This window comes from Ailuropoda melanoleuca, chromosome 2 (genome assembly GCF_002007445.2).
Source record: "Ailuropoda melanoleuca isolate Jingjing chromosome 2, ASM200744v2, whole genome shotgun sequence".
NCBI classification, from domain to species: Eukaryota; Metazoa; Chordata; class Mammalia; order Carnivora; family Ursidae; genus Ailuropoda; species Ailuropoda melanoleuca.
In genome coordinates, this window is record NC_048219.1 from 14,814,966 (window position 1) to 14,834,159 (window position 19,194).

The window sequence follows — 19,194 nt, forward strand, 5'->3', positions numbered from 1 at the left end:
GTCTCATAATTTTTTGTTAAGAACTAAACATTTTAAATAATATATTGTGGCAATTCTTCAAATAAGACTCCCTCCCCCCACAGGGTTTGTCATTGTTTCTGTTCGTTGTTGCTGCTATTACTGCTNTGAGAGATTGGAGCCTTCTCAAGGCTTTCCTGGGGATGCATAGAGGCCTGAACATGTATGTGGCCTTCTAAATCCCCAGGAATACATCAGAGCTTTTCAAAGTTCCCTATGGGAACATCTCATTCACCAGATTTAAGTTTTTTGGCCAGCCTCTTATTTGCCTAACAGGTATTACCTCCTCAGGTAACTGTAATGTTAAACAATTGCCTATGATTGTTTTTGACAAATGCTGTGCAGATAAAGTGTCTGGCTGAACAAGATCTGGGTTAAAACAAATAAAGACAAGTCCTCTTATGGGAGCTGCTGTGCAAGTCAAATAGTGAAAATTCTCTGAGGACAGAGCTTTTGGGAAGCTCTAAACTCATATTTCTCCATCCAGTGACTGCTAGACTGATGGTTTTCACAGCTACTGTGATTGTCATGCTGCTGGTTCTCAAGGATACCAGAGAGCTGGGGAAAGAGGCATAGGAATAGGACAAGTTAAAATGCCACAAAGCTCATTGTTCTTGCTGAGATTGGGCCATTTTCCCTGAATAAACATTCTTTGGATTGTTGCAAGCCTTTATTAATTGCCAGCATTCTAAAAATATTGGTTTTGACCATTTTTTCCAGTGTTTTCATTGCTTTTATGGAAGAGCAGAGGTCTAAGTGTTCTTATCTTCCATTACAGAAGTTCCTCCCTTTCACGAAGAGTTTAACTGGGGCCTAACATGATCAGATCATTTTGTTAGGATCTGTCCACCCTCTGAATTAAGAATAGATTGGAGGAATGGAACAGGCAGCAAGAGGACAGTTAAGAGAATCTTACTGGGGAGAAGTGATGGTTGCCAGAACCAAAGCAGTAGGAGCAGCATGACTGTGAAGAAGTAGATCAGTCCAAGAGACACACAAAAGATATTTTTTTCTTTTCTCCTGGTCTACTCAGTCAACCAGGAGCTGAAATAGGGCTCACGCTCTACCAGGCTAGCAGATCTGAAGGAAATCAGCGCAAATATAATGCAAGGAAGAGCAAAGGCTGCTTGCTTATCTCTTGGCAGCCCAAGGATGCTTTGTGAGAGAGGATATTTAGGGGATCCCCAGTGGGGGGGGTGATGTAAGTCTTGGGGAGGGGCAACAAGGGCTAACATCAGGGGCTGGGGGCCTGAGTGTTCCTTGGCCTCTTCTGCAGGAACAGCCAAGGGGCCAACCAGAGCTTTGCCACCTGAGATCCCTCAGGACCCCAGATTCTTCTCTGCTCTAACCTCATCCACCCCTCTCAAGAGGCTGTCCCTGAGTGCATTGTATTCCTGGAGCCCAGGAGAGAAGCCAGGTAAGAGTGAAGTGGACTCTTTTCTTCTTCATTTATTTCTCTCCCAAGAAATTCTCTGAACAAGATTTTGTATGTCCCAGATGTTCCTGCCTTTGTTCATATTCAATCCTCTCTATTTATCCCCTATGGTACCTGTTTATTATGTTCCATTTCTCTTTGGGAGCTGGGGCTCAGCAGATCTGCCAGGACTGATCTTATCTGCACTTGGGCAAACACAATCATGCCTGTGCCTTGTCATCCAGCTCCCAAATGAAAGGGCCAGAGAAGGAGAGGAATTAAAACCAGTACCATCAAGAATAGCAAGCCCAAAGAGATTTAAAAATAAACATGAAAACTGCTTTGGGCCCTGTTCAGAGGCCTTTGCAAAACCCTTCAGTGGAGACACAATGGAGCCATGCACCCACTCTCAGGGCCCTGTCCCTCTGCAGCTACAAATCATGCAGCCTTGGCCCTTGATTCCTGCCTTGAAAAGGGGACTTGGCTCCCAGCAGAGCTGTGAAGACAATGACACAGAACTTCTCCCCTGCTTGAATTCAAAATCTGAGAACATTACAGCTATTGGAGACTATAGTTTTGGGTCTTTGATGGGACCCCTGAGGTCAAAAGAGGGAGGAGGGCCCAAGGTCCCTGAGTGAGCCACATACTCAGGCAAGGGTAAGACACAGGCCTCCTGGTTCTCCTCTAGACTGCTTTCTCCAAAAGCACACTGCATACACAGGGCAGTAAAATGCAAGTTGAGAATCACGGCAAGAGCAGAATGGGGGAAAAAGACTTCTATTCATCACCTTTACTAGACAGATCTATGGAGACCAGCCATCCAACAATACTATCTCTAATCTGGACCTCTGAGGGCACCCCTGGACCTGAAGCCATCAAGCACCACCAGCTCCACTTTTGGGAGCTGAGAGCAGACAGGATCTGATTCTTCACTAGCACTAAGTTCAAGGAATCCCATAAACCACAGATTGGAGCAAAAGTTTTGGAGGCAAGTCACAGTGAAACCCACCCCCATACCTGGAGAGTGTAGAACAGCTCTTCGACTCTTTCCTGAATCCACACTCCTTCCCCTGCCCCCACCTTGGCCCACAACAGGAGTGAGATGGGACCTCAGTGAATTTAGGGCCAACTCCATGGCAGCAAGTGCGTTAGTTCCCTAACTCATTGCACCTCAGCTCTTTTAATCCTCCCATGAGCTCTGCACGGTAGACATCAACATCTCCATGGGAGACATGAGTCAACCAAGACCACGAAAGTTTACACAACTTGCCCGGGATCACACGACTAAGAACTGGCAGCTCCAAATTTGAAATCTGCTTTGTTGGATCCAAAGCCGAAAATATGCCCAGGAATATCCAATGCACCAGGGTTCCCACTGGCCAGTGCTCTAAAGACTGTCCATTCTACCCATCCAGGACGGACAAGCCCTGCACCTGCATGGCCAGGTGGGGGTGGAGGGACGTGGGGTGCTGCAATGTTCCATATGCAACCCCGCGGTCACCGCAAATGGCTCGTTTTATAGTGGCGGCTGTGGCAGCAGCTTCAGACGCCTTTGCCTTGCAGGATTGACATCAATCCTCATTCAAATCAAACTCCTCTGAAACATGCTCCAGTGGAGTGGAATTTTCTGCTAAATAAGGTGTTATTAACCCAGCTCCCGGCTCCCTGGGCCCGGCTGAGCTCAGCAGCAGCGACAGCCACTCCACGCTACTTAAATACCGATTAATAGCCATTGCAGCACTGGCCCAGACAGACCCTGTGACCCCAGGCTCCTCCAGGCTCCTCGGGCCATGGCGCCTGGAAACTCAAAATGCATCTTGCCCAACTCTCACTCAAGTCCAGTCATGAAGTAGCAGTTGGATGCTTTGTGGTCAGAGGACAAGGAGATGGCAGTGGGGGAGAAAAGGGGGAAATTGTTCCTCTCCTGCAGCTTCTTCCTTACCAGACTTCCGTTGGAAAGGAGTCTTTGGGTGGGATGGGACAGACAAAGGATGAGCCCAATCAGGGAGGAAGGGGAGTAGCTCCACCATGCTCGCAACACTGCACAGAGTGGACCGGGAGGCGCCTATCACACTGAAGACAACACAAGAAGCCATCCAGGCTTTAGGGTGGGACTGGATCCCAACAAAATACCATTCCAGTTTCAGCATAACCCAAAACACGCTTTGATGCCCCCAATCCAATCATTTCAGCCACATCGAAGTTCAGTTTATGTAATCTTCAGAGTTTAAACTTTTATAGCTGAAAGAGCCCTTAGAGAGCTGCTGGTCTGAGCTCATTTTACAGCTGAGGAAACTCAGGACCAGAGAGGGAAAAGGTCATGTCTAAGGTCCCACAGCTAGTAAGCCGCAAAGCCAGGGCTCATACCCAGATCTCCGACTCCCAGTGCAATGCTCTTTCCCTTATTCTGTTTCTTTCCCTTTTAAGAACACAAAGGCACCATTGAGAGCCAGAAAGTAATAACCACATTTACATGATTTCCCAGTTTACATATTGCAATGGATATCAAATTGTTCTTAAGTGATATGTTATTAAATAAGATCAGAGAACATAAAAATGGATTTCTGAACTCTGGTAAATAAGAATACATCACACTTATTCATCTATTTTTCTGACAAATGCCTGCTAGGTGCCTGCTATGCATCAGACATACTGCCGGGTGTGTCCACAGGGGTGACTGCATGAGAGGTTGTCAGTCGCCTCACCAAGCTAATACTCTAGTGGGAAGACAGAAAAATCACACACACACACACACACACACACACACACACACACACAGAGTTGCAAATCATAATATGCAAATAGCTATTATGAAGGAAAGGAACCAAGGGCTAGCACAGAACCATGGGGCAGACCTGCTTTCTGTTTGGAAGGTCATGGAAGTCTTCTCTAAGGAGGTGACATTCAAGCCAAGACCTGAAGAGTGAGAAAAGCCAACCAGCAAGGAGACAAGGAGGAGTGATCCAAGCAGAAGGAATCAAACTTGGACTTCTTCTCGTGGACAATGAGGTGAAAATATTTTTAAATTAATATGAGCTTATTATTTTAGAGACAGGAAAGCTATTCCATTCCCTCAGTTAATTGTTCTGTTTCTTGAAGATGATGCCTTATTGATCAGCCTTTCTGGGTCACTCGTCTGCATTTTTGTACCATTTGCTCAATTTGTGGCTGAGAAGGGCCCTTTCAGAGGTGGTGGAGGGACTTTTCACTTCCCTCCCCAAAGCCAAAATAATGCTGAATAGTTATTGAGCACACAGGCTCCAACAGGAAGACCCAGGCTCCATCATTTCATAGCTGTGTGACCTTGGGCAAGGCACTTCCTCTCTGAGCCTCAGTCTTCTCCTTTGTATAATTGAGGATAATAAGAGCACAAACTTTCAGAGTGCTGAAGTAATATATGTGAAGAACCTGGCACAGTGTCTGGCACATTGTAATTGCTCGATAACTGTTAGTCATACTATGATTGGAAGCTACATTCAAACAAACTAAACTACCTTGTACATGCAAAGATGTTAGTTAAATTTCTTTAATTTTTTTTAAAGATTTTTAAANCCCTCTCTCGCTGGCTGTCTCTATCTCTGTCAAATAAATAAATAAAATCTTTAAAAAAAAAAAATAAGAGCACAACTTTCAGAGTGCTGAAGTAATATATGTGAAGAACCTGGCACAGTGTCTGGCACATTGTAATTGCTCGATAACTGTTAGTCATACTATGATTGGAAGCTACATTCAAACAAACTAAACTACCTTGTACATGCAAAGATGTTAGTTAAATTTCTTTAATTTTTTTTAAAGATTTTTAAAATTTATTTATTTGACAGAGATAGAGACAGCCAGCGAGAGAGGGAACACGAGCGGGGAGCGGGAGAGGAAGAAGCAGGCTCATAGCGGAGGAGCCTGATGTGGGGCTCGATCCCATAATGCTGGGATCATGCCCTGAGCTGAAGGCAGATGCCCAATGACTGCACCACCCAAGCACCCCCAATTTTTTTTCTATGCACATTGCAGCAAAGAGCAGATCCCTTTGTGGTCGTGACTGAAAGCTTATGCTAGAAATTCCATGAGTCCTGGCAGGATTGGTGGGGAGACTTATGGGCAGAGATGAGGGCTCCTAAGACCTGGAGTCAGAGTGAGATCTTTTAAACTGGGCAAGTGTTGCTCAGAGCAGAATCCTAGGAAAGGTGTCAGCCTTAGGAGAGATTGACATGGTGACATCAACAGAATAAGGAAGAAAAGAAGACCCAAGGAGTAGAAGTCAGAGACAGGCTGGCAAAAACCACCGTTGCTGAGCTGGGTTGCCCAGGACTCTGGTACAAACAAGCGGAGAGCAGGAGACGCCAGCGATTGGGGAAGATCCAAACAGGGCCTTATTCAGAACCAGGGAGAGCGCTAACAGGGTCTGGGGAGCTCTGAGGGGCTGGCAGGTGCTCTCCCTGAAGGTCAGCATTTCTATGTATCAAAGAGTTTGGTTAAAACTTGTTGCTCTCCACCCATCTTGGAAGAATTTCCATTTATGCCTGAAGAAACAACTAATCTGGCAAACAAACTTAGGGCTTGGCCAGGAGATCCTCAGAGAAATACACTTGGTTGGACATGCTTCTATCTTTTCTCCCCGTTGAATGATTTTTTTTGTTTCCTCTCTTCCCTCCAGCAACCCAGCTTGGTGCATTGCATCTTCCAGGCCATGCCTGGGACCCACCCTAACTGCCTCCCAATATCTTGCTTTTTGGATCATGGACAACAGTCTAAGCTTGCCAAAAGCTTTTATTATTACCATACCTCCTTCTCTGGCATTAGCCAGATCCAGGCTGAACTACTCCAAATTTAATTCATCCGAGCTGCTCTCCTGAAGTCAAACACAAGGAAGATTTTCTGCACTAACCAGCTGGCTGGATTAGCATTTGTCAGGGGTCCCCCCAGCCCAACTTTTTTTGTCTCCTCCTCTACATATGCACCAACTCTTGAAGCATCTCTGCTAAGCTCTGGAGATCCTTGAAATACCATTTGAGAGTTGCTGCTTTGATCTAATGCCCCATTCTATCTTTAGGAAAACTAAATCCTGGAGTCATGGTCTCAGCCTCATTACAGCCCAGACCCCATGTGCGATCCTTGCTTGAAGTCAAGCAAGATAAGGACAGAGGGTCAACTAGGGAGGCCTCCATCTTCATTGGGGGACTCCCCATCTTCCCTTGCTGCCTTTGGCCCCCCAGATCTCAAAGCTAGATCCCTTTATGGCCCAGCCTATACACCAGCCAGCATATGAGTCAGTTCTGCACTAGGAGACACAATAATGAGTCACTGTGTTGGTTGGTCTCTCCTTACACCCAGATCAATTCTGTTTCCATTTCTCAACTGCTCCATGACCCAGGAATCTGACCTTGCTGCTGGACTCAACCAATGGGAGTCACTGGAGAGGTAGGAGGAGAAAGAAGTCAGATCATTTCTTTTCCACTACTTCCTGCCTTGTCCCCATGTCTCTGGCAGTAGCTACCTCCCTCTAACTAACAGCTCTTACCAGCCATCCTCCGGGCTCCAGCTCTCACTGGGCCCTGGGAACAATATTTTCCCTCTTTGTAGGGGTCGTGCCAGCTCTCTGCTGCTGTGTCTTTCTGGGTGGTTCCTTTATGATTCCTTCAATTCTGCTCCTACATCTATAAGTAGTCCGTCCATTAGGACCTCTTCATTCAGATCATCCTGGGTGAATTCTGTTTCTCTCCAAATCTCAAATGATATAGTCATATCCCCCAGACTCAAGGTCCAATGGCTTAGTCATGGTGGATGGTCTTAAGCCTGCCTGTCAAGGCCCTATCATATCTCCCAGATATCAGGTTCCTCTATAGGCCTTAGGCTTATATCTTTGAGATATAGGCTTTGAGATATAGACCCACATCTGGCACCTTGACCATCACATCCTCCTCAGGACTGCTCTTTGTTGCACAGCCACTTCCCAGCTGTCCTTGCTCTGGTGAGATGCCCTGCCTCGTCCTCAGTCCTGCACTCTGAGCTCTCCTCAGAAATCTATGTTTTGTTTTAAGTGGATGGTAGTGCTACCAATCTCTGAGAATAGGAACATGGGAGGTGGGGCAGATTTTGGGAACAGCCAGGCATGGGACCAGTAGTGATAAATTCACTTTTAGACGTATCAGGGTTGAAATGCATTAGGAATGTGCACTTGGGGATATTCAATAGGTAGATGGATTGGGACATGGGTGGAAAACTGAGATACAAGACCCTGCATTGAAAGCTAAGGGGTGAATAGGACACTGCTGAGTGAGGAAGAAAGGCTGAACACAAAGCCTGATGGACACTAAGATATAAGGAAGGAAGATCTGGAAAGAAGAATGATGAGTGGACAGAAAAGTAGAAGGAAGACCAGGAGAGCATAGAATATGGAAACCATGAGAAGAAAGGGTCTCAAGGAGGGGGCGGTCACCATGAAGAAGGCAAACAGGGTGAGGACTTCGCTCAGTATCCAATCATAGTTGACTCTGCAGTCTGGACTAGAAAACTGGCTCCTCTTCTTGCTAGATATATGAGCTTTGACAAGTCGGGTGGCCTCTGAGCCCCAGTTCAAAAAGGAAAAACAATGGTGCCTACCTCCCAGGGTGGTTCCATTAATGACCTTGTTATAAAGCACCCAGCACCTGACATACCTGAAGTATTCAACAAACATTAGCTCTACCTCTGAGCATTAATTCACTCAGCAAACACCCATGAGCACTCATGAAATGATCCTTCCTTTGGAGGATGCTGAACCAAGATGAAATGAACCATTCTCAAGTGGAGATGACATCAATCACTCAATTCCAAGGGAACAAGTGCTGAGCTGCATTAAGGAGGCCCAGAAGGTAAGTCCTAAGAGGAAAAATCCCTGTTGTTGCCAAGGGATGTGTCTGGGGAGCTCCAGGCACAGGAGGTCACCAGGGAGGAGAGACCCGCTGAGCCAGATCTTGAAGGATAAGTGGAAGAACAGCCAGGAAGACAGAACAAACTGAGCAAGGGCCCAGAGGGAGGAATCTGGAGTCAAGAGAGATTCTTAGGACTCCCTGCTGCCCTCTGGTGCCAAGCCCAAGGGTAAATGGTCCCAAATCTGGACAGCAAATTCATGGCAGACACAGCTCCCCAGTCCTATTCTCCCCATTGCAAATGCAGGGACGTGATCATTAGGTGATTATATTTTTAAAGCCCAAATTGTTTTATTTGTTTCCCTGCCAGCTTTCATGAGCCCATCAGTCATTCCCCACACAGATAACATTTCTTATGTACATTGACAGAATAAATTACATGGTTCTCATCCGGCAAATCAACATTACAGGGGAACATTATCTTTTGCAAAACGCTGCCTGGGCACATCATAAATCCTAACCAGGTTTATTACATCTGTCTTGTCATAGATTCATTTTATTGAGAAGTGTTTTTTTTTTCAGATTAATAATCACATTAATAGACGAGATTCTTTTTAGAAGATTGTTTTCTTGGAGAAACCAAAGGAAGAATTTCACGGCTGCAGAGGCTTGCCACACTGGTACTGTAAGACTGTCCTTGTCATGCTGACAATGCCTTCTGGGGCTGGGAAGCAGGGGAACTCCTGACTCATCCAGGGATGTTGGGCCAGCCCAGAATTCCTTCCTCACCTCTGTTTTCACAGCTGTCTCCAAAGGACAAATTGAGATGTTTCCAAGATGGTGTCAGAGATGTATGGTTATATTAAACCAATCAAATGAATATTGAATGAATAACTAGCATGTGTGCAACTGACAAACCAAAGGGGGAGAGAAAACTAGCCCACATGGACCAATAAGAGAACACTTCAGGACAGAATCCCAAGTCAGGCTTCCTGCCTGCCTGCTCTCCTTCTGTGCTTGGGTGACTCAACCATCTTAGATGGGTGGCTTGTTGGCTCTGGGCTTCTTTCTCCTCTTTTTGTTAAGTGAGGGGATTGAGCTAAATCAAAGACTGGCAAACCATGGCCCCTAGGGCCAAATCCAGCCCATCACCTGTTTAGTGAGTGTAGTTACACTGGGACACAGCTGTGCCCATTCATTTACATATCATCTATGGCTGATTTCGAGATACAATGGCAGAATCAAGGAGCTGAGACCAAATGGCCTGCAAAGCCTAAAATATTTACTGTCTGGCCCTTTACAGAAAAAGTTTGCAGACCTCTTGTCTAGATAAACTCTAAGTGGTCTATCTGAGGGCCAAGTTGTGGGATCCTACTGAAATGCTCCTGGTAACATTGAGTTGAGCTGTCCGCGCTAAGTGCTTTCCTTGCATCATCTTTTTTCATTCTCAAAATGCCTCTATGACCAGATTCTATTCTACAGATGAGGAAACTGAGTGGTTCGGTGACTTTCCTAAAGTTGCCCAGAGGTGGAGGCAAGTCAGGAATCTGTCTGATGCCAAACCCTTCTCCTTGCCTCTCCAGTGAACACGATGCCTAGGAATTATGGAGATGTTAATCAGTGAGAATGGGGAGAGTGTCTTGAGGACCTTAAAGATGACACATAGGATTTTGATGAGTGGAGAAAAAGGAGGCAGAACTTCCAGTGGTGGGAACCCAGGAGAAGAGGAGGGAGTGGTTATACACCACAGGGGTGAGAGAATGACCTTCTACCCACTGCCCCAGAGTGGGCATTGCCTCATTCAAGCCTTACAACCACACTGTCAAGTGGGTGATCCTCTGGCACTCAATAGGTGGGGGAGGACAGCCCCAGAGGCAGGTGCTTGCTCAGGTCACCCAGTGGGCAAGTGACAGGTTTTGGGTGAGTCCTTTTCACAGTGGCAGGCTGTCTCACCTGGGCTAAGGGAGAAAGCTGGTGGGACACTTTGGTATTTAAAGTGGGATCACTTCAGCCAGAGGGCAAGAGGCAACAGGGTGGCAGAACCCAAGAGGAAGGCAAAACTCAGGGGCACATTGGATGCTATCAAAGTTGTTGACTGCCCTTCTGGGGATCAATCATCTTAATTCACATCAGAGAAGACTGTCTATAAGGAGAATGAGCAAGATAACCCCCCCCACACTTGGCTGCAATTACTCCTCTGACTCATGACCATTCTCTCCCCCTCCCTCGCTCTGCTCCAGCCACTCACCCTCTCTGCCTCATTCTGGGCCCACTCACTGCACAACCCCAGAAGATGCCCTTCACATTGTTGCTTTGCTCTGTGAATGCTGTACATGGAGTTGGGCAACTTGGCAACTCTGTGCTTCTGGATCTTTGCACTTGCTCTCCCCTTAGCTTGAAATGCTCTTTCATACATATCCATGGTCTGAACCCCTCAGCTTCTTCAGGTTGTTGCTCAAAGTCACATTCTCAGTAAGACCTTCCTAACATTTTATACCCAAAATGATGCCTTCCATACCACACCCTCCCTTTCCACCTCCTCTGCCTATTTTCCTCTTTATCTCTATATCATTTACCTCCATCTGACTTGTTTATTGTCTACCAGTGCTCCCCCCCACACACACACACAGGAATAAGGGTCCATGAGGGCAGATTTTCATCTGTTCTATTCGGTGCTATACCTCTAATACCTAGAATAAAGCCTAGCACATAGTAGGCATTCAATATATACTTATTGGCCAAAAGTGTAATACATTCCAATATCATTCCACAATTTGCTAGATTTGATTCTTTGGACAAAGTATTTAGTTTCTCTAATACTCAGTTTTCTCCTCTGTAAAACTGGGTTGAAAAGTACCTTTCTCGGGGCGCCTGGGTGGCACAGCGGTTAAGCGTCTGCCTTCAGCTCAGGGCGTGATCCCAGCGTTATGGGGATCGAGCCCCACATCAGGTTCCTCCGCTGTGAGCCTGCTTCTTCCTCTCCCACTCCCCCTGCTTGTGTTCCCTCTCTCGCTGGCTGTCTCATCTCTGTCAGATAAATAAATGAAATCTTTAAAAAAATTTTTTTAGGGGCGCCTGGGTGGCACAGCGGTTGAGCGTCTGCCTTCGGCTCAGGGCGTGATCCCGGCGTTCCGGGATCGAGCCCCACGTCAGGCTCCTCTGCTGGGAGCCTGCTTCTTCCTCTCCCACTCCCCCTGCTTGTGTTCCCTCTCTCACTGACTGTCTCTATCTCTGTCAAATAAATCAATAAAAAAAAATCTTTAAAAAAAAAAATTTAAAAAAAAAATTTTTTTTAAAAAGTACCTTTCTCATTGGGTGATGTTAGCAATAATTGAAAAACAAAACAGAATAGAAGAAATGGAACATGCATGGCTCCGAGTCTGGCACAGAGCCTCAAGCACAGCAGGTGCTGGAGGATGTGTCCCTGCGTTTTTGAGGACACTCACTGGAGCCAAGTATAACTTTACCATGAGACAGAGACCAAGACTGTATCTATCAGGCACTGGTATCAGACCACAGTGACAATGGAAAATCCCTTAATTCCTTGCACTCCAGTGTGCTCATATGTAAAATGGGTTATAATAAAACCAACTGCATAGAGTTGATTTGGACCTTGAGTGAGGTAAAGCATAAAAGTTGCTCAGTATGAGACCTGGCTCGTATGATCTCAGGTGTTAATGATGAGGATAATGATGGTAAGAATCCCCAAGGAGGCTGCCTGGGAAGGAGGTACTGGCCCAGCCTTGGTGTCCTCTGGCCCTTGGCCTTTTGGCAAGGAGTCAGTCCCTGACAGATCAGGCCTGAGCACGTTAATGTGCAACAGTCTCTCCCCCGTCTCCTTTTTTTAGCACAAAAATCTGCGTTAGCACCTCTCATTATCCACTTCATCAGTCTCAAACCGTTGGCTAATTGCACTCTCCAGCACCCCCTCTCTCCCTGCTTCTTTAACAAGTTCAATAACACACAGCTGCCTCCTTCTTTGGGACCCCACTGGGAAGCTATAAACAAAATATAGCAAGTGATACCCCAACTGACTTCTCCAGGCTCCCTTCCCCCCATTGGCTCCCTGCTCCTCTCCCCTGAAACAGGAATGGTACCAGGAGGAAACTAAGATCCCCATCAAAAAATAAAGAGCACCAGAAATGCTAATGTATATGAGTCAATGTGGAGGACTTTTCTTAATTCTTTAATAGAAAAATGACTATTTAAAGCAAAAAATAATAATAATGCATTTTGGGAGTTAACATATGTAAAAATAAAATAAATGCCAAAAATAGAACAAAAGAGGGAGGAAATGGAAATCTACTGTTGTAAGATTCTTATAGTCTGTGTGCAGTGGGATAATACAAATTCAAGGTAGACTTTGATCATTTAAGAATGTATGTGACAATTCCTAGAACAACCACTTTAAAAGTGATGTGTTTTAAAAAAAAAACTAGTAGAGGAGAAAAAAATAGAACACGAAAGATTCTCAAGAATGCAAAGAAGGCAGGAAAAGAGGGAGGAAAAATTTTTTAAATGGGAAAATAGATATCAAATAGCAAATGGTACTTTTCAATCCAACCAATCAATAATTATATTAAATATAAATGAACTAAAGTCTCCAATTAAAAGGCAGAAATTGACAATAAAAAAGCAAGACCCAACTATATCCTTTTATAAGATATTCACTTTAAGTATAAAAACACAGAAAGATTGGGGCGCCTGGGTGGCTCAGTCATTAAGCGTCTGCCTTTGGCTCAGGGCGTGATCCTGGCATTCTGGGATCGAGCCCCACATCAGGCTCCTCCACTGGGAGCCTGCTTCTTCCTCTCCCACTCCCCCTGCTTGTGTTCCCTCTCTCGCTGGCTGTCTCTCTCTCTGTCAAATAAATAAATAAAATCTTAAAAAAAAAAACAGAAAGATTAAAAGTAAAAAGATGGGAAAAAGATACCACATAGAAACAGAAATTAAAAGAAAGCCAGGTGGGTATACTAATATCAGATGCAATGAATTCAAGACAAGGAAGACCAATAGAGATAAGGAGGGACATTTCATATGATAAAAGAATCAAATAGCTAAGAAGACAGAACAACCCCAAATGTGTATGCATCTAATACCAGCCTCAAAACACACGAAGCAAAACTGACCGAGCTAAAAATCTATTTCTTTATGTGTAAATCATACCTCAATAAAAAATAGCATACATAACTGTGTAAATTTAAAAAGAAAAGATAGGCTCTCTGGCACAGAATTAGGTCTGAGGCTCAAGGTTAAGGCCTAACCAGTAGCCAAGGAGTCTGGACTCAGAGTCCCAGGAGGTCAGACCAGAGCTCTCAAACTCCCCCCGCTGGCAGCTCGCTCAACACAGAGCTGGAAGTCACAGGAGGGACACAGGTAGTCGCAGCTGTGAGCGAAGAGAGGGACAAGGGCAGGGAACCGGTTGGCACGGCACACCCGGCATGTCCCAGAAGGCTAGTGGATGGCACGCAGGAGGAAGCAAGAGAGAGAGTGGAGTGCTGTCTCCATACTTGGTTTCCTCACAACACTTCCTCCGACTTGCATTGCGATTACCTCTGTGTCACTTGGCTGGTGCCTGTCTCTCCTTGAGCCTATAAATTCCAAGCGGGCAGGGACCGAGTCTGCCTCTTTTTTTTTTTTTTTCCTGGAGAGGCTGGGCAACGATATATAATAATTTATTTTAGCATCAGGTATTTTAAAACAACGGAGAAGTGAAAGATGAAGATTTTAAACATTAAATTATATTAACTGAGTCTGCCTCTTTGACCTTCTTAACCTAAGTTCTGGGCACAGTGGCTGACATACAGGAAGGCCCTTGATAATTGGTCATTGGACAAAGGAGCGAATAAATGAAGGAAGGAAGAAGTAGAAGAAAAGGAGGGGGGGTGAGGGAGGGAGAGAGGGAAGGAAAGAGGGAAAGGGAGAGGGGAAGGGAGAGAGAGGGAAAGAAACAAAAAGGAGAGAGACACAGGAAAGATCAATGCCCCACTGTCCCTGGGAGGGCTAAGGCGGTGTCATAAAGAACACGAAGCTGACATACAAATCCTCAGCTCTTTTTTCCATCCCAAAGTTGGCCCGTGACCCCTGCCACCGCTTACTAGGCTGCTCTGCTCCTCTTCCTGCCCTGCCGCGGAGCCCCTGACCTTCGCAAGACACTGAGGACTGTGGACCTGAGTTGAAACCCGCAGCACCCCCAGGACAGTCTCTCTGACTTCAGTGCGCCCTGCACTAAATCAGACCTTTGTCTGCAGGAGCACAGTCTCAGCTCCCTGAGGAAGGAATCGACAGTCATCATCGATTGGAGACTCTTTCCCTAATTTGCTGCCCTCCCCACCCCATCTCCACAATGGACCATTTCCCAGACAATAGACATCATCACCGCCTTTGTGCAAGCCCAGGCATCCTGAAATTGAGTCTCCAATTCCTCCCAAACATGCACAGGAAATGGAAAATCCATGCCAGTCCCTGCTGGCACTCTGGCAGCTGATTCCAAAGCACACAGGGCCTCTGCTCCCTGGAGTGCAGAGGGGACTGATGCCCTGGGACAGCCTGAGCAGGGGGAGGTCTAACTCCCACGTCAGCCTTCCAGGGTAGAATCGGCAACTTCCTGAGGACGAAGGGTCCGCATAACCCCCCTACTTGTCTCACCTACCCACTCATGGTAGCACAGGGTCTGATCAGCTAGGGTTGCTCCTGGAAAACCTCGGGACCCTCGGTTCCTAGAGTCCTATTTACAAGGAAGGCTCCCTTGCTTCCCGGCAGAACAAAGGATTCAGGGAACTGGCAATCCTCAGAAAGGTAGGGAGACAACAGATGATTTCACAGCCCAGGAAGAACCCTGCAAAGGCACAAGCTACCCTGAGGTAGGAGACGCCCCTCCTTCCCTTTCTTCAAAGAGCAGCTGCTGACTCATGTGCCTGGAAACATCACTGCTCCTGCCTGAAACCCCGGCCACTGGTACACGGCTGTGTTAAACATAATCCTAAATATTTTGAGACAGTTGGAGAAATTTGATTAGGAGCTCAGTATTAGACAATACGAAAGATTTTTTGCTAATTGTTAAGTGTGATAATGCCTTGTTGTTATGTAGGAAAACATCTATCTTTTTTAGAAATATATCCTGCAGGGCTACAATGACACAGTGTCTGAGATCTGCTCTAAAATACTTTAGTACCGAGAAATGAAAAGAGAAAGAAAACTAGGGTAAGGCAGAATCCAGATTCAGCAAGACGAGATGCTATGATTGATTCATGATGTCTGCCCCAGGCAGGGGAGACACAGCGAGGGTGGGGAGTGCAGGGGAGTGCAGGCTTCCAGCCACGTCTCTGCCATCCTGGCTGGCCCCTTATCTGCCAGACAAATGTCTACTTGGCCTTTCAGGCTTGCTTCAAAGACTACCTTCGTTACATATTGATTAACTAGGAGTTGATACGTTCTTGAACAACTCAGTCTTGTTTATTTCATCTGTTTCTGCTCTTGGACAAGCCAAAAATGAGAGCTATCAAGGCCCCGGCCTAACAGTTGCTATTATTAATTGAAGTTCATATGGAAGTGCTGATTTTGCATTTTAGACTCAACTAAATGATTTCCCCTTTCCTTACTTTCCAGCAGGAAGTGGTATTAGTAACTGGCTTGTATGGGATGCCTACCATGTGCCAGGCACTCTACCGAGTGCTACACACACATATCTCAGTCATCAGCACAGCAACCCCGTGAGCTAGGACTGTACCAACCCTTACTTCAGATCCAAGTTGAAATCATTCACACAAGGTCATACAGAGGGTAAGCAGTTGAGTCGGGCTCTCTGATGCCAAAGACAGTGCTCAATGGTGGCACTTTCTTACCTCCCACTGAATGCCTGGACGAGGCACTTGTCAATTTTTCAGCCACAAGCAAAGAGCAGGGACTTTGTGGACTGGAGGCCCAGAGAGAAAAGGGGAGGTTGGCTTCCAAAGGACAGCTGATTGAGAGCCCATAACCCTGGGGGAATATCTGCTCCAGGCAAGAGAGGGGAAGAGGAAACACAATTGTGAGGGGCTCTCCAGCCCCCAGAGGGACCACTCCCATCCAGGCAGAACAGCTGCTCAGCAACCAGGGAGGGGCTCCCCATTGTGAGGCTTCCTGGTGGCTGGGGCCACTTTCCTGAAAATTCAGTCCACTTTAGGGCCAGCATTCTGTTCATCAGCAAAACGATGGGAAAACTGGGGGATTCAATCAGTGAAATAAGGGATATAAATTTGGGAACCCAATATTATCATTTGAATTGGATGCAATCCTTAGCTCAGGGTTTTTGTTTCACGATCATAATTTGAATCAAAATTTTTGTATTAGTTATTTCTGTGTAATTTAAATTTTTATCAGTAACTATCTTATCTGGTGTGCTGTGGGAGGGGTATTCCATCAACACAAAACACAAAATTCCAATGTAGGCATTAAGTGTATGGTTCATACTGGGCACCTGGGTGGCTCAGTCGGTTGTGTCTGTTGATTTTGGCTCAGGTCATGATCTCAAGGTTGTGAGATCGAGCTCTGTATCAGGCTCAGCAGGGAGTCTGCTTGAAATTCTCCCCTCCCCCCTCAAAAAAATAAATAAAACCTTAAAAAACGAAGGAGAAAAACTCTATATAGTTCATGCAAATAATCTGACATCCCAACTGACATGAAAGTTATTTAGAAATCAGGAAGGATTGCTAACCTAGAATCTCTGTGGTTTTCTGCTTCAGTTTTTTTTTTCCTTGAAAGACGGACTCTAAGGTTTTCCCAGGAGTTGATGAGAATTACTTGTAATAATTTTCTGTTCTCTTAAAAATCCGATACTAAATTCCCCCAGAACACAGCTAAGACCCGATTGTAACATTACACAAAATTTTACTGAAGCCTTGTGGGGAGCAGAAGGGAATTCTGGTGCAGAGGGCTATCTCCCTCCGGCTCCAGCCTGAGGCCGTACCCCTGGAGTTACCTTCCTCTTTACAGCACAATTGCTTTGTCTCTCTATTCCCTACAGTTGTTCAGCTGCTTGGCCCCGTCCTGTCTCCTCTGCAGTCCAACAAGAGGAGAAAAAAAAAGACCCGCAGCCTCTGCTCCCCATGATCTGCAGATAGGTAACCCCACCCTCAGGGAAGACAGTGTCGAGACCATTGTGAAGAGCAGTATCAGTCCTCACCGACCCAAGACTCCGGTTCAAAGAAGAATGTTGTGCCTTATAGTCGCAGAACCAAAAGTCCCATCAAAAGATTTGTCTTAGGGCACCTGGGTGGCTGAGGTTATGATCCCGGAGTCCTGGATGGAGTCCTGCATCAGGCTCCCTGCTCAGCGGGGAGTCTGCGTCTCCTTCTGCCCCTCCCCCTGCTCATTCTCTCTCTCCCTCTCTCTCTCTTTCCCATAAATAAATAAATAAAATCTTAAAAAAAAAAAGATTTGTCTTAAATTAGGACATAATTTGCCCTCGAAGTTATATACAAATCTCCCCTTGGTGAAACAGGAAGTCACTAGTTTTTAAACAGGACCTTTTCCGGCCATTTATCATCAGTTTAGGGGCTGCCTTTATATTTCGGTGGTGACCTCCAAACACAGCAGCTGGGAAGGACGGGTGGTGCCGAAACCGCTCTCCCCTTCTGTGGTCATTCCTTTCACCCCTAAGCCTCCCCAAGGGGGACATCCTATATTTCTGCCCCAGAAATTGCTCTTTCCAGGATGCTACCCTGCCGGGTCCTGGGTCCCTGGAGGAAGGTACTGTTTTGGATGAAGCTGGTGGTACAAACTAAAGAAAAGGCTTTTGTGCGCTAGGAGGAGAAACCAAGGGCGCGGCCACACTGCCGGGCGACAAAGGAACAACAATGCAGTACCGATTGGGCCTCATGGAAAAAGGGAGGCGGGACAGGACTCTTGACAGCACCCCAAAGCCAGCGTCTTTTAAGACTCCTCTTTGTGTTATCGCATTGTGTTCTAAGCACAGGGAGCCTTGGCCGTGGAGTTCCTCTGGGGTACAGTTTGAGTGTTCCTTTTTTAAAACATTTCCAACTCTTTGCACTGATGTGTCTTCATCTATACTTCTCAAACGAGGGCACATTTTCCCCTTCCCCCTGGGGATGTGCCGCATGTGCTGGAGGCGACATAAAGCCCCAGAATACCGCGCACAGCCGTGCATTCGGATTCCACCGAAAAATCGCTGGCAGGAGGCAAGGGGGCTGTTTTGAATCGTCCACGCTTACACATCTTCGTCATAAAGCAAAGACAGCACGCCCCTGCTTTTCACTTTGTGTAATTTCATATTTTTTCATGAAAGCTTGGAGGTGTTTTTTTTAAAACGTTTAATCAAAGCACACAAAGTTACAGTTGTGGTTTTTTAACAAAGTTACAGTTTTAAAGTCAAACTGTACAAAGAACTTATGAAAAACCATAATGCCCTGCCCTACGTCACTCTATGCCCAGCCCGGCTCCCTGGAGGTAACGATTTATAAGCCTTTATAACTCTTGCAGCTGTTTTTTTCCTACTAGCTACCTCCATATTTCTAAATAATATTGTTTAAACTGCTCTTTATTGATCCATACATTTCAGACATTCTCTATTGATTTTGAATTATGATGGCTGTGGGTTTGACTCATTTCCCCAATCTGCATGGCCCCTTACAGCTAGTTCACTATTCGTAGCTACATAGTTTGTGCTGTAAAGTACATATTTGCTGTTTGGTGGCCACGTAACCGCCCTTCACTTTCCCCTTTTATCTGTGGTTTGAGTTCCATTTAGAAATCCGCAGCTCCCATAACACACTGCCCTCTCCAGATGCCGACTCGGGCTCTAGCTATGGGGGGCTCTGATTGGCTGAACCCCATCCCCCAAGCTATAGTGATTGGTCAAGAAAAGGTATGCGACCCAGTACCAACCAATGAGAGGTTTCCTGGTGGAAACTGGAACAA